Source organism: Dipodomys merriami, unplaced genomic scaffold (assembly GCF_024711535.1).
Source record: "Dipodomys merriami isolate MVZ:Mamm:240054 unplaced genomic scaffold, mDipMer1.0.p SCAF_5, whole genome shotgun sequence".
Taxonomy (NCBI): domain Eukaryota; kingdom Metazoa; phylum Chordata; class Mammalia; order Rodentia; family Heteromyidae; genus Dipodomys; species Dipodomys merriami.
The window spans coordinates 45,026,668-45,043,258 of NW_027206068.1; the positions used below are offsets into that span (position 1 = coordinate 45,026,668).

The 16,591-nt window shown below is 36.5% G+C and overlaps 1 protein-coding gene across 3 annotated transcripts in view; it reads left to right on the top strand.

Annotated features, from left to right (window-relative positions):
* Positions 1 to 4,729: 4,729 nt before the first annotated feature.
* Positions 4,730 to 16,591, top strand: part of C1galt1 (core 1 synthase, glycoprotein-N-acetylgalactosamine 3-beta-galactosyltransferase 1) — a 34,979-nt gene continuing 23,117 nt past the window's right edge. The window contains exon 1 of one of the 3 annotated variants that reach the window (XM_069996550.1): positions 4,730 to 4,961. The gene's annotated coding sequence lies outside the window, so the exon portion shown is untranslated. Of the gene's footprint in view, positions 4,962 to 5,405; positions 5,487 to 16,591 lie in introns of those variants that run through there. The other 2 variants (XM_069996549.1, XM_069996548.1) reach the window with 2 other exon arrangements.

The following is a 16,591-nucleotide window of genomic DNA, read 5'->3' on the forward strand; positions in this document are numbered from 1 at the left end:
AGAAAGAATTATATACTGAAGTTGTTAAAATCTACAGTGCAATACAATATTGTGGAGCAAGAGCATATCCATGTATCTTTTACTATAATATATTGTAACAAATATCTTATTAGTTACTGCTATTAATTTCTTAGTATGCCTGTTCATAAATTAAACTCTATCATAAGTACATGTGTTTGGCAAAAACACAGGACCATTCCCCAACAAAACCAAGGAGTTCAGACCATTAATTCAATACATAATCAGTGTTTGAACCTTAACTAAGACTCTGTCATATGAATCCTTATAAATTTACCTCTTAGGTTACATTTGCTACCAAACTGTGCAGTACCAACAACTGCAAACTCTCTGCTTCTGATATTCCTTCCTTTGTATGCTCCAAGTCCTCTCTAAAGAGACATGTAGTTCACCATCTCAGGTGAAATTTGCTTTAGGATGAACTTCTAGACCAAATTACTGGTAAAATATATGTATGTTACTAAATATTTAAGTACCACTGTTGTTATAAAGAGGGGCAAATACCTAGCCAAGTTACAAATTTATTCATATAAAGAAAAAGGAGTAAGTCATAATTAGCTATTCTTTTTAAGGCACAATAAATTTTCAAGAGGCTAATAAAATGAGATCAGACACGTAATAACCTACCATTCTGCCATATACTTAAGTCCAAACTACTTGCTATGAATGACACTTCTGCAGGGATCAAAAATGACAGTATCATTATATGTAACTTATTTAGAGTAAAAGAGATATACTTCATTTGATTATTTATTCATTCACAATAACTAAATTCCTGCTTATGTGACAGACATTATATTAGGCTCCAGGCAATTGATTATTGTTGCATGACAAATTATCCAAAAACTTAATGATACAAGACAATTATTTAAACATGGATTATCTTAATTCCTGTAGACCAGGAATTTGAGAGCAGCTTACCGAGTAGTTCTAGATCACAGTCATTTTTGAGGTTAAGATATTGACCTGGTGCAGAAGCTAGACCGAAGATCTAATATACTGGGACATGACAAATTATACAATACTCTAGGTATTCACAGGCAATGAGACCAAAGGAGGATACTTCTAGGGGAGGGAAGCAAAGGTACAATGTCTCTATACTTCTGATCATATAAAATAATATTTCTCTAAATGAATTCCAGGAAACAGAAACAAGAGTTAAAAAAGATATTAACCTGGTATACAAGCAGTCATTTGAAGGCTTCAATAGGGATGATGAATCTACTTACAAGATCACTTGTATGGCTATCCACTGGAAGTTCATTACTCACCAAGTAACTCTCTTCATAAGTTGTGCCAGTGGCCTTACAAATATGAGTTGACAGCTACCTTACTCAGAAAGTAATTTCAGAGAGAAAACAGGAAGAAATCTAGCATGGTTTACAAATTCCCCTAGAGAAGTCATATTACATTATTTCCACCTCATTCTACTCATGAGAACAAGTCATTAAGTACAGCCCAAATTTTAAGTTAAATGGAATTAAGCACCACCCCTGGAAGGCAGTATCAAATAATTTATTATTATATTTTATGACTACAATTAGAATAACTGTAAGTTAATTTACAAAATTAAAATCATTATAAAATGATTTGTAGATATATTTAATATTTGGGTAAAATAAAAATAAGTTTATTAGAAGTAAGTTTATTGTAAGTAATTATTGATGGTTTGTACCTTCTATTTCTATATTCTGTTTACCTTACCACAAATTCTCTATATACTGATGAATAAATGATGACCTGTCTTATTATATCAAGTGGGAATTGCATCCAATGCTTACAACCAAACACCCACATAACAAAACCTAATAGAGAAGAGGTTTATTTTTTGTCACATAACAAAAATCCAAAAGTGAGCAGTTAAGAACTAGTACTCTGGCCCTCCAGAGTAAGCAAAAATGCAAGCACCTCTGGCTATACTATAATAGCATGTGGGGCTTCTATTTGTGGTTGGAATATGGCTAGTCAGAGTTCCTGTTCCAGGTCAGAAAAAGGATGGATGCAAGACAAACTCTCCTAAAATCCCTCCTAGAGACATTTATTTTGCTCTCACTGATTGTGTCATATGATCTGCTATGACTCACAAGTGTTTGGGGGGAAGTGAATCTTTTTAAAGGACACGCTGTCACCCTGAGAAAAAAGTCAGGTTTGTCAGGTTTGACTAATAAGAGAGAAAGGATATTGGCATAGACTACTCACAATGTTTATTTTCCTGCTTAAAGGAGTTTTGACATGCTTTACTGAAATATTAGATACCAACCAGATACTTCCTGAGATTTATGTTTTCAAATGAGAGAATCCAGTGAGTTTTGAGTCCCACTATAAACTATATTTTGCAAGTAACCACAACTTAGTTTTTTCCCAGTTGATAACAATGTAGCTGATATGTCATTTTTAATAATGTGTCCAAGGAGATCATTGCACAATTGTACAAAATTAGAAGCATAAGAAATTTCTTAAGAATTGTTTATAATAGTAAAATCTTGAGGGGAGAATCCATAAATATCAGCCAAGAAAATATTGATGATACACCCAGTTAACAGACACTATGCAACTTTTAAAAAACATTTTAAAATTCATGATGTAGTCTTCCTGTAAAAAAAACTGTGCGTTGGATATTAATTTTAAAAATCCTGTATTTATATTTCCTTAAGTGTTTACTTTTAAATGTGTGGGAGAATGTAACACAGAAATTTTAAAGTAAGCATCTTTAAGATTATGAGAATTAGTCAAATTATAACCATCTCTTTACATTTAAAATTTTTGTTTGAATATGCTTATTTAAAATACCTTTCAAAATTACCAAAAAGAGAAAGATTAAGAGATCTCAGCCCTTTTTGCCTGTAATTTTCCAAAGTATAACTATAGTTTACCTTATCTTCAGAGTTTCTTTGTTCACTGAAAATAATATTATTACTTATTAATTATAACTTTCAATAAATTAAATGAGATAATAAATCTTGAATTTTGTTTTGCTTTCTATTGGAACACTTTGACCACAGAGGGGTCTCCTTTTTCTGTTTTACAGTGGGTGGAAGGATACTGAAGAAAGTTGTAGAGGGGGATGGGGTTGGAAAGAAGTTGGGGAGAAAAGGATAAAGCTAAGGCTGTAAGGGAGAACAAGATAGAGATGAGCTTGGGAAAAGACACTAACTTGGATATTATGCCCTTCTTTTCTAGTGTGGACCTATAAATTTATATTTCTGCCTTCAGTTATTCATCTGAACAAAAAGATAAATTTGGATCAGTATCATTAGATGTAATTTAAGATTTTTGTATCATTTGATGTAATTTAAGTTTTAATTATGTTCAGAAGATTCTTTTAGATCCATTGATACATCCTGGAAAATGGTACTAAAACTGAACCTAAAATATGTGAAGGACAATAACAATAGTTAAAATACATAGGTGATTCTCTTGAGCATACTCTTAAGTAGTGGTAAGAACGCATAGTTAATGGGTGAAGGTACCAATATTTCTGCCTGCTATGGTTTGAATATGGATGTCCCCTCCAAAACTTAGGTTGAAACTTAATCCTTATTATGAGATATTAAGAAGTGGGTTCAAGTGGAACCTTTAAGTTGATTAGGGTTCTGTTCTTATAAATTGTTCATTCTCTCCTGTGATTAATGGATTAAGGAGTAAGGGTGGGGCAGTGTGGTTACGTCTCCTATCAACTCCCTTTCTTATCTTACAATATCCTGCTTCACTTCAGATCTCTGCCAGCTGTCAACAGCTGCGGTCTTCTTTGACCATAGTCCAGAACCAGAGTAAAAATTAAACCTCTTAGAGCTTTATCACTTCATCTGTCCACACCAAGCACAATAAGCAACAGAGAATGAAGAGGGCCCATGCAGTTTGACTTCCGAGTCCACACTCTGCCGGTCAAAGCAGCAGAAGAAGCAGAGAACAGCTTCCTCATCCTGGAGCTCAGCCTAACGTCAGTAAGGTCCAGGCCTCCCTCCCGCCTCAACAGGTGGCAGCCCTCCCGTTTCAAAGACAGCTTCCCGGTTCAAAGTCTTTGCCTTGTAAGGGCAGAAGACTTGTAGGAGACCCCAGGAACTTCTTCCGGTGCTTGGGGCAGATTTGAATGCTGACGGAACTCAGACCACTCACTCGCCCTCACTAGACTTTCTGTTACCACCGACGGGGTGGATCTTCTGATCTTTTTCTCCCCTCCCAAACATACCTCAGATTGTCAAAGTTCCTTTCCTTAAGGCCACTCAGATAGAGTAGAGTTCAGGGAGAGGACAACAAAAGGAAAAAGAAAAAAACCAGAACCCCAAACTGGTTAAAAGAGGTCAAGACACTCCTAGAGCGTGACAGTCTGTTTCTCAGGCAAAAGCCCCTCAGGCATGCCCCAGCTTCACATCCTGCCGATTACTTGATGCACTGTGCACCTAAGTCCGGAAGCCAGAGATGAACCGCCCCCCCTCCCCCCCCAGCACGACTGAAAAGGCGGGACGCGACCCAGTCGCTCCGCCAGGGGGCCGCAGTTAAACCTACAGCTCCTGAAAGCCCCGGCTTCCCAGGCCCCTTCGCAGAAGGGCGGGGCTTGAGCTCCACAGCCAATCCTCGTGTCCGCACGTCTCCATAGCCCCGCCCACTCTGCCCCTCCGGTCCCGCCCTTCCCCGGGGCTGGTGCGGCGGCGACGACGTCAACGCTAGGAGACCCCTGGGTGGCGGCTGCGCTGAAGGCGGGCAGCGGCCTGGACGCGCTGCGGGGAGGGGCGGAGCGAGAGGGCGGGAGCGCACGCTGGGCCCGCCTCGGCCGCCGCTGCCGCCGCCGCCACCGGTGAATGATCTGGGCGGCCGCGGGCGGCCCCGGCTAGCGGCCACCAGCCACTTCTGCGGCTGCCTACGGGAGCGAAGGTCGCCGGGCCCGTGTCGTCCCCCCCCTCCGCCCCCTCCGGAGGGGCGAGAGGGCGCCGCGGCTGTGGCAGGTACGGCCGGCGGAGGCGCCCTCCGGCTGCGGGTCCCAGGTCCCGGCTCCCCCGGGGTGTGTGTGAGCTAGCGGGGAGCGTGGGGGGGGGGTGCTGTGGAACCGACGCCGGACGCGGCCAAACAGGTGTCCGGGTCGGCGGCGGGCTCGGGAGCGCCGAGGGACTTCCTGTGCCGGTGTTTCCGCGCACGCCGCCGCGGCCGGGGGGTCGCGGCCGCGCCTCGGCCGACACGGAACCCCTGGGTGGCGGTGGGTCGTTCCTTTCGCCCTCCCGCGCGCCCCTCGCCGCCGCCCCTCTTCCCTCCTCCGGGCGCGCGGCGTCCGGGCGTCGGGACCCCTCCGCTTAGCGGTCCGGCCCCGCCCGCCCCGCCCCGCCCCGCCCCCGGGTCCTCCCCGAGCGGATCGGCGCCCAGGTGTGGGGCTCCGGTCGCGATCGCCGCGGGGCTGCCGCGCCGCCTGAGCGCCCCGCCGTCGGGTGCCTCGCCGGAGTACCTGCGGTTAGCCCGCGGCTAATGTGGATCATCAGGTTCGTCTGTACACAGATTTAATTGTATTTTAAGTTTCCTTGCCGCCGACGGAGTGAACCTGCCAGGTGTGCGGTCGTGGCGCTTGGTGTGTAGAAAGGCAAAGGAATTGATGATTTTCTTCCCTTCCCAACCAAGGTGTGAGGGATTGCTGGCTGCTGGGTAATTGTCCGTACGACTGTGAACTTAGATAAATTATGTACTCTTATGCTTATCATAGGGGTGTGTGTGTGATTTTTTTAGCTCTTAGAAACCCCCATTTTCCAAAACAACATTAGCAATTTAAATATATTCTGGGAAAGCTACCTAAATTTCTAATCTAGATTGTCAAATTCACTGTGGATATCAGCGTTTTCTTTTAATATTTAAAGACATAAGGCATGAATTGAAAAGTTACACTTACAACTTTAATGTATCAGACAGTAATTAGGCAACGTGTAAGGGTCAGAGATATGTTAACTTGCTAAAAGTTGGACGTAGGACATAGATAGCTGTGCCTGGATGCCAAGAAAAAATACGTTATGCATAATTTCAAATTGTTCAATTCTAGTGTAAGTTTGGGAGGTGAGAATCTTGAGTTTTTAGGTGTGTAGATGACAGCTTTCCACTCACCAGATAAATGTCAAATGAATTTTAGTCGCTTAAAAACTGTCTTGTAAGTATTGTATATAATGAACTGCTTGTTTTATTTTCTGCAGCTCTACTAAGTATTGATGTACAGGTTAAATGAATATAAAGTTTTAAGTTATCAGACACTTAACTCTTTGCACCATATGCTGACTACAATAGTGATTTAGTAAGGAAAATGACTCACTTAAAATTCATAGGAAAAGAGAATGATTTTGTAGTACGAGTGGAGAACTATTAAATGTCTTTTAAATTTCTTTGGAATTTATGTTTCTGTATTTTTTTACTTAGGATTCAGCATCTTAAAAATACTTCGTATTACCACTCATTTAAGGTTTTTCTTTTCAGTTACACTTTTAAATTATACTAGTCTGTATTTGTGAATATATTAAATACCAAGAAATGTTTAGATTATCACCAGTTTATTTAGGAGTACATATAAGAAGTTAATGTGTACCCAATGTAAATGTCAAAGTGTGTCTTAGGTGTATATTATATATTATTTGTATGTATGTTGACTGGTGCTTACTTTTGAAAGCCATAATAATTTAAAGTAGTCTTTGATAGTGAACTCAGAACTTGAAGTATTTGTGAGTATGTTTATAAATGAACCTTCAATAGAAAAATGTGAGCTTATGTTGCACTTCAGTTACACTTGAGGTACAAATTTTTGTAATACCTTCAAATGATTTGTTGGAATTCTAGTGAAGAGGCTTGTGTACAAATTATTTTGCAAGATGAAAGAAAGGAAGTGATACAATTTTTTATCAGTGCAATTAAGTTCATTCTTTCAAATGAAAGATTTATTTCATAAAATGTGAGGTTAACATTTCATTTTGAGATCTGGTTAGAAAGAAATTTCAGTATGTACTTAAATACTTTACTTTGCACCTAAATCACATATCCCAGGGGACATAATATACTTCATGCCCCAAATGTGTGTGTGATGTGTGAAAATAGGAATCATCCTTTGGAGAAATAAAATTAAACAAGTCCTTGAGCTAGGGGAGGCCACAAGAAGGTTTGAGAAACCAAAAAGGAGATTGAAGTTCTCTAGCATATGTGATATGAGGTGCTTTGTACCTGAAGAAACATACTAAATTCTAAAACAGGAAACCTCCTTAGTTGACAATGAAAACACATTTAAACTGGTAGAAAGTGAGTAGTAGGCAGAATTTGATGTTTTACACCACTTGGTTTAGTCATTTGCATTGTTGGTTGTTGTATTAACTTCCTAAAGCTGCCATAATTACCACAATCTAGGTCATTCCCCAAATTTGATTCTCCAGGCTACATGTCTTAAGATGTTGGCAGAGAGTTGCTCTTAAACTTCTAGAAGAGAATGTGCTCTATAACTCTTTGCTTGTATAACTGGCAGTCCTTGGTTTTCCCCTCTATCACTCCAATCTTTACATTTTCTGTGGTTCTGAAGCTTGGTTTTCAAGAAATGTGGTGCCTGGACCATAGCACACCTGGAACTTGTTGGAAATGCAAATTTTCAGACACAGCCTCAGATCTTTTGATTTGGAAACTGTTTTAACTAACCTTCCAAATGAAGACTCAGGGTCAAGAAGCACTGACCAAGAGGGAGAAGAGTAATAAACAAGATGAGTAAATAGAATAATACTAGATAAGTATTAAGTAGATAAGCATGATAAGTGCTGCAGGTAAGAATGGAATGGTGAAAAAGATCTCTGAGAAGCAAAAACTTGCAGTAGTTGGGGAAATGAGACATGAGTAATTGGTTCAAATACCCTGGCTTTTTTTTTTTTTTTTTTTTTTTTTAAGGAACTGCAATGAGTCCCTACTTAAAACACAGGGAAACAGTATTAGGATCAATCATATGAAATGAAAATGAGCTGCTTGCTCACTTTTTTGTCTCCAAACCACCAAACCACCAAAATAGATGAGAAAGAAAGGGGTAGAATAAGACTGCAGACTAAGTGAAAGTCATTTTAAGGTTTGGCTTTTTAAGTGAAATAGGAAGATGGCTGAAGTTTTTAGCAAATGGTTGACAAGATCTAGTTTCTATCTTAAAAGGATCACTGGCTACTGGTAAAAAGAGACTAAAGAAGAAAAGATTGAAGTAAGGGAAAAGTCGGTTAGAACTTTATTTATTGCTGTAAGTAAAAGAAAAGGGTACATCATATCAGATTAAAATTATAGGGAAGTACAATAATAAAACAATGAAGTAGAAAGTAAGCTCTTCTTTTCTTCTGTTGTATTTACCTCAGTCACTAAGTGCCCCTCCTGGAAGGCAACCAAGTGTTACAACTTGTCTTGGCCACTGAATTTGGGATGACAGTGAGGGGAACATTAAGAAAATCTCCTGGGGATGGTGTGTGTGTATGGCTTTGTGGTATAGTGTGTCTTGTTATGTGCAAGACCTTGAGTTTCTAGTTTCTGTACACAGGATAGGAGTGAAATAGAAATCCATTGATGAGTAATTTAGATAATTACCATTTACTTAAGACAAGATGAGCAGATTTAAAGGAGGATGGTAATGACTCACTTTTGGATAAGTTGAATTTGAAATGTTTATGGTACAGGTAGCAGTCATTTCCTGAAATTTGGGAAAGTCTGAAAAGGACCTAGAGATCATTTTGTATAACAAGTATAAGGAAATTAGTCCTCTCTGGCCTTTTACTGTGTTCTAATAGTAGAATTAGTATCTTACTATTAGTAAAATACTACTATACTGTAGTGATAATACTAATTCTACTATTCTAAAGGTAGAATAAGTCTACCTTTATTCAGTTTTTATCAGAAAAGTCACAGGTAAAATGCGAAGATTGAACATTAAAATTAAAACATAGGGTATGAATTTGCTATTCTTGCATGTCATCCAATATACATTCCCAGAAGTTTACTCATAAGATATGTGTGTGTTTATATGTCTGTTTATATGTCTATTAACATGCTTATACACAAGCATTTAAAAAAGTGAGACTATGCTATGCATACCTTTTTATTTTATATTAAAAATAAATCTTTTACATAGATATTAAAGTGGGTAAGGTTGCATTGAGGAAAAAATAAGGATAAGGTAGAGACTTAGATATAGCATAATTTAAATGTAAATTAAAAGGTGAGCATGCATATGTACTGATATAGGCATTACTTTTTTTGACAAGATTTTAAATAGTGAATAGCACTTACCTTGAGGGAGAACTAGTAGTAGAGATTGTAATGAAACAATTCTTTTATTTTATCTTTATTATTTGAGTTTGTTTTCTCTTTTCATTTTCTAATTTTTTAAAAAAACACTGTATTATCAAAATAACATATAGAGGCCATTGGTTTTGTTTATTTATTTTTGTGCCAGTCTTGGGACTTGACTTCAGGGCGTAGGCTCTGTCTCTGGGTTTTTTTGCTCAGGGCTAGCACTCTACAACTTGAGCCACAGCTCCACTTCAGGTTTTTGGTGCTTAATGGGAGATGAGTCTCTTGGACTTTCTTGCCCATACTGGCTCCAAGCCTCCATCCTCAGATCTCAGCCTCCTCAGTAACTAGGATTATGGTGTGAGCTATTGGTTGGTGCCCAGGGTAGGCCATTGTTCTCGACAGAGCATTATGCTGTATGAATGTAATTCTATCAACAAACAGGCATGTTCCAGCTGTCATGCACATCTCTAAAGGCATCCATGATTGTGTCCGTAGGATAAATTTTTGATGATGAAAGGTATATTCAGTTAAGAATTTTAAAAGGTAGGGCTGGGAAGGTGGCTCAAGTGGTACAGAGCTAGCCTTGAGCTGAGGGACAGCTCAGAGTTCAGGTCCATGACCGACAATAAATAAATAAATAAATAAATAAATAAATAAATAAATAAATAAATAAATAAATAAATAAATAAATGCTCTTCCAAAAGAGTAAAAATGTGTATTGTGACAAAGAATGCATATATGCCAGTTAATAAACTTGGAAATTTTTGCCACTATGCTAGTTTAAATATAGTATCTCTTCATTTGACTTGCTTTTCTTTAATCATGAGCAAAGTTTGAACATCTTTGACTGTTGTACTTTCTCCTGTAAATTTTTAATTTTGATTTGTATTGATCATTTTCTCTCAATACCATACGTTAAAAAAAAAACCCATGTTATAATGAAACATTCTTTTTAACCAACTGCTTTGCCCTCAGAAATGTATCTAGAGACTTTTAACATAATTTTTCTATAGTCATAGCTTCAAAGTTTTGGGAAGATTTTAATTCATGATAAAAATATGCAAAAAGATGTTTTTCTTCTAGTTTTGTTTTAATTTCAGTTTTTAAAATATTGAAATCTTGGAAACATTTGGAATTGCTAATTATCATAAAGGAATCCAGCTGGTTGCTTTTTATTTTAACCAGATGATTAATTATTTTAATACCATTTCTTGAGTAAGTCATCTTATTCTTGATTTCAAATGGTATATGAATTATGTATTAAGTTTCCACATGTACTTGTTTTTTTTTTTCATAAATGTTTCGAACTGATGAAGTTCCTCTGATAAAGACCACCAGGGACATATCTGTAGGCTGACAAAGTGAGGCTAATTAATTTCCTGCAGTAAAGGAGATTTGTACAGCAGAGGACTTACCAGCATTTTACTGAAGAAGAAATCAGCATTATAGGATTTTGGAGAAGGGTTGTGATAAACAAAATTTAGCTGCAGTAATATTTGAAATTTTAAAGCACAGCAAGACTTAGTATTCATGAGTTAATAAATTGACCTTTCTGAGGAGCAGAAAAAATGTCTGTTGTTTCTTTGGGGAGCGTTAAGATGAATGTGGAATGTTATGTTGATAACCCTAAGCTGAAGGTTTGAGTTGGAAACGGAGTGGATATATATTTGGGATTGTTTTGTCTTACTTTTAAAAATGCCCTGAAGTTTCATACATTTTTGTAGCATATGTCAAAAATTTTAAGGCTGATTAACATTCTCTGTATATTTGCTAACATCCATCTGTCAGTGGATGTGTGGTATGTTTCCATAGTTTAGTTATTTTTAATATTGCAGTTATGAATATGGGAAGTGGAATTGATGGATCACATGTTAATTATTTTCAATATTTGAGGAACTGCCATACTGTTTTCCACAAGAGCAGTATACCAGTACAGCAATACAAAGGGTTCCTGTTCCAGTTTTCCACATACCTTCCAATTCTTGTTGTTTTTTTTTTTTGGGGTCCGGTCATGGGGCCTGAACTCTGGGCCTGGGCACTGTCCCTAAGCTCTTTAGCTCAAGGCTAGCGCTCTACCACTTCAGCCACAGCACCACTTCCGGCTTTTTTCTTTTTGCTTATGTGGTGCTGAGGAATCAAACCCAGGGCCTCATGCATGCAAGGCAAACGCTCTACCACTGAGCCACCTTCCCAGCCCCCTCTTGTTATTTTTTATAGTAATTATTGTTATTGGTAGTAGACATTCTAAGTGAGTATGAGGTCCCATCTCATAGTTTTAGTGTTCCACTAATGATTATTCATGCTTAGGAATTATTTTATGTACTTATTTACCATTTATATACACACATATATCTTTTAAAGAGATAACAAGTTTTGTGCTCATTTTGAATTAGGTTGATTGTTGTTGTTGAATTTTATAAGTTCTCTATTTTGAATACAATCCCCTATCATAGGTATAGTTTGTAAATATTGCCCGTTCTGTGGTTTGCCTAAACTTGATTGATTGTGTCTTCCAAAGAACATTTTTAATTTTTTAATGAAATCCAGTTTTGCTGCTGTATTTTGTTTTGTTTTTGGTATCATAACCATGTCACTGACAAATCCAGTGTTGTGAAGTTTTTGCCTCTAAGAATTTTATAGTTCCAACTCTTAAATTTAAGGCTTTGGTACATTTTGAGTTAGTTTTAGTGTATATATGCATATATTCATTCCATTGTGTAAGTGACAAATATCATTCTTTTACATGTAGATATCCAGTTTTCTCATATTTGTTTAAAAGACTGTATTTTGCTTGGTCAGTGGTTCTGGTTCCTTGCCAAGAACAATGAGAGTTTAGTTTCAGACTTCAAGTATGACTTTATGCCAATACCATACTGTTTAGGTTACTAGAGCTTGGTAGGAAGTTTGGGGATCAGGAAGTATGAATCTTCCAGCTTCATTTCTCTCTTTTTTCTTTAATACCATTTTGATTATTCCGGTCTTTTTAGTTACCTTAAAAATTGTAAGTGGATTTTTTTCTGTTTCTGTAGAAAACATTGACATTTTACTAAGTAGTTCATTAAGTAGATCCTTTGGCAGTGATACTGACATCTTAACAATATGAAATATTAGTCTGTGAACATGAAACTGACTTTAGTGTTAATTTTTGTATCCTGCTACATTTATGTAATCTGAAAATAATTTTACTTTCTATCCAATGAATGTCTTTTATTCAAAGATCTTTCTTTTTTTAAAGTTAATAACTGTAAATGCCCTTCTTAGCTGTCTTTGTATTTTATGAAAGTTTTGATATTTTTTTTTCATTGGTCTCCAAGTATTTTCTGATTTCCTTTATTTTTTATATGCTTGAGTAATTTCTATAATTTTTCAGTTTCCTTCTGTTATTTATTCCTAATGTGACCTTTTTGTGATTACAGACATCTTTTGGTTGTCTGACATCTATCTTTGGAAATATGGAGATTTTTGTGACGTGGCATATGATCTGTCTTCAGAAATATTCTCTGTATACTTGAGAGGAATATGTTTTCTTTGGGGTAAGGTGTTTTGGATATTTATTAGATCTGGTTGGCTTATTGTATACTTCAGGTCCTCTATTTTCTTATCCTCTATATCGTTCTATTCATTATTGGGGGTGAGTGTGATAGAACTCACCCCCACTTTTTCACTTTTTTCACTTTTTCATTTTATATATTTTAGTGGTCTCTTACCAGATATATACATTTTTTATAATTATTATTTCTTCTCTCTTAGAGCATCCTTTTATTAAACAGTGTCATTTTGTCTTGTCATTTTTTTAAAGTGTATCTTACCTGGTATTATTTTATCCACTTCTATTCTCTTGGCTACTAGTCATAGGGAGTATCTTTTTTCTGTATTTATATTTTCAATGTCATCATATCTTTTTTAAAATTATTTAAATACAAAGGAATTTCTGTTTAACAAAGCAGTTTACAAATAGTTTATCTTTATCTTCATCAGTGTCACCCCTTTCTTACTTCACCCCTTTTAAGTACCAGCGTCCTGGTGTTTTTTTAACTTTGACTTTGCCCTTCTAAGAAATTACATTGAATTCTCCCTTGAAGCTACCATATTTCAGTCAATACATTTGTATATATTTGCATACTACCCAAAATATAAGCTCACTGTCTAAAACTAGCTTCTACATGCTGGGCAAACATGCATCCTTTGGGCCTTTGGGCTTGACTTCACTTAACATAATTTTCCAGGTCTTTCTGTTCCTTTACAAAGGATACACTATCATTCTTTCTAATAAATAACTAAAATTCCATTGTGTAGATGTACCACATTTTATGTTCCAATTGTCCATTGAGGGGCATCTGGGCTAATTCTAAGCCTTTACTATGGTAAATACTGCTGCAATGAAAATGGTTGTGCCTAGTGGCTTTACTGTATCCTGGTTTGTAATCTATTAGATAAATGCCCAGGAGTAGACTTGCTGAGTCATAGGGTAGTTCTGTGTTTAATTTTGGGGGGAACCTCTATACTGCTTTCTAGAGTGGTTGAACAAGTTATATACCAGCAGTATATTGGCCACATTCACGTCAGCATCTGTTATCATTTGTTTTCTTGATTAATGGTCATTCTAACTGTGATGAGGTAGAATCTCAGTTTTTGTTTGTTGTTGTTGTTTTTGTTTGTTGGTCCTGGGACTTGAACTTAGGGCCTGGACACTTGTCACTGAGCTCTTGCTCAAGGTAGAACTCTACTACTTTGGGCCACAGCATCATTTCCAGTTTTTGGGTGGTTAATTGGAGATAAGAATCTTAAGGACTTTCCTGCCCGGGCTGGCTTTGAACTGCGATCCAGATCTCAGCCTCCTCAGGAGCTAGGATTACAGGCATGAGCCATCAGCACCCAGATTAATGTTTTTACTTGCATTTCTTTTATGGCCAAGATGTTGAACGTTTCTTTATGTATTTCTATTGGCCATTTTTCTTCTAGAAAATTCTCTTTATTTCATTTATTAATCTATTAATTGGATTGTTGATTCTTTGAGGGTTTAATTTTTCAGTTTCTCTGTTTATTCTGGATATTAGGCCATGGGTAGCTGGCAAAAATCTTCTCTCATTCTGTAAGTTGTCTTTTTGGCTTCTTGCTATATCTTTTGCCTTGCAAAAGATATAGGTTGATGTAGTCCCATTTATCAAGTCTCCCTTTGATTTTCTGTGCTTCTAGATTTTTACTCAGAAAATTCTTACCTGTGCCAAGGAGTCCTAATGTTTTTCCCATTCTTTCCTATAGTTGTTGCATGATTTTAGGCCTTACCTTGTTCTTTGATCCATTTGATATGTTTCATTGACTTTGGGGATTTTCAGCTATTACTTCTTTAGACTTTCTCCCCTCTTTTGGGGACTACCTTCATGTGTAAATGGGTCTGTTTAATGATGTTTATCTAGCTTTCATTCCTCAGACTATAAGTTGTTCTATTTTCAGGTTTGAATTATTTTTTCCTGACTGCCCAAATTTGGTTTGGATTCTCTTTAACAAATTTCAGTTATTTTTATTACTCCTAGCTTCAGAATATCTTTGTTTTTACTATAGAGTTTTTTTCTCTCTTTTCAAAGGTTTTAAAATAATCTGTGATTACTTCTTTGTATGCCTTAGTATTATTTGGTGAAAACCAGGTATTTGAATATAATAATGTAATTACTCTGTAAATAGTATTCTCTCTTTTTCTGCTGTTTGCTATGTTTTAGTTTAGGTTTTGTTGTTGTATTGTTTTGAGCATACTGAGTTTTCAGGTTACCATATTTTAACTTGTCAATGACCTCAATGTTATCATGCTGGCAATTTGATATTCCAAAATAAGCCATAAAATTTTAAAAAATCTCTATAAATGAGAAGATAAAAGTTCTCCGTTTAATAAGGGAAGAAAAGTATGTATTCTAAAGTTGGTAAAATCAATAGTACAATAAGTTATTTTGAGACATACCATTTTCAAATTATTTTCAGTATGCTACTTTTATTCTGTTGTTAATTCTACTGTGCTTAATTCATAAATTGAACTTGTCTTAGTTATGTACGTATCAAAAAGCAATTGGGTGAATGCTATCTGTGCCAATACTCACTTGGTCTTTTAGCAAATTCCCCACATAGAAGAGAACAGGGATTACATTATTATAAAACTTTTAAACAAGACTTATGTGAAACTTCTATAAAGTTATTGGCTCAGAGGAGAATGAGTAAGGAATGGAGGGAAAAAAGTATCATCACAGAATGTCTTAAAATAGAGGTACAGAGATAGACTTGGTGGTGAGAGAATGAATAAGTGTACTGATTTACTCTGTCATTTCTAGTTTATTTCACAATTCTTGTGAAAAGCATAATCAGCAAATCTAAGAGACAAAATGTATATGATATTGTAACAAATTCTATGTAGGAGATAAAGTATTTCAGATCCAGCTGTTTTCTATTAAAGGATACTTACACAAGCATTTCCTTTCACTCTCCCTTCTCTTTTAGAAATATGTAATTATTTTTTACAAGTATTTGAACAGGTACTAAGTAGATTTATCATCACTATTGTCAGTAAATACAAATGACCTTTGGCTTAGTTGTTCAGTTTACAATTTCTTTTTTTTTTCTTTTCTTAAACCATAATGTGAACACAGTATATATTTAGCATAAACCATTCTTGGAATTGTGAGTTTTGACCTTTTCCTGGCCTAGTGATATGTGGGTACGTTCCTTGAAACACAGAACTGGAGCAGCTCCCAGTTGGTACATAATTGCCAGGATAAATATCCAACCCTCCACAGTGTGCTGTATTGCATGACTGTGGTATTCTATATGTTAGCTATATTAACATTTCAAAATCTAGTCTTTTCTTCTTACAGTGGATTTAACTTGAGGATCATCTGTAATTTAGGCTTTTTAGGGCAGCAGTAAAAGAAAATACTCCATCATATAGTGACAATTTTGTACATTTGTCCAAACCCACAAAATGGACTATGGAGTTAGATTAGGAGTATATACTTTGGGTGATAATGTAGGTTCCTCTGTTATGAAAAGTAGCAAGAGATGTTGTTAATAAAGGAGACTGTGTATTTGTGGGGGCAGGAAATATACAGGAAATCTCTACACCAGCCTTTCCATTTTTTGTGACTTTAAACTTGTTCCCCTCTCTTTTATCTGGGCCTATAAACTAATATGTAACTATCATAAATATTATTCTTTTTCATCACCTTGTTTTTAATTTGTATCTACAAGGTAAAAGTTTGCTTTTAGCAAAAGAGATTTTTTTTAACTTCTGTCTAAACTTTACTGTTAAGCTTTTAAATAGTTCAATATTTTA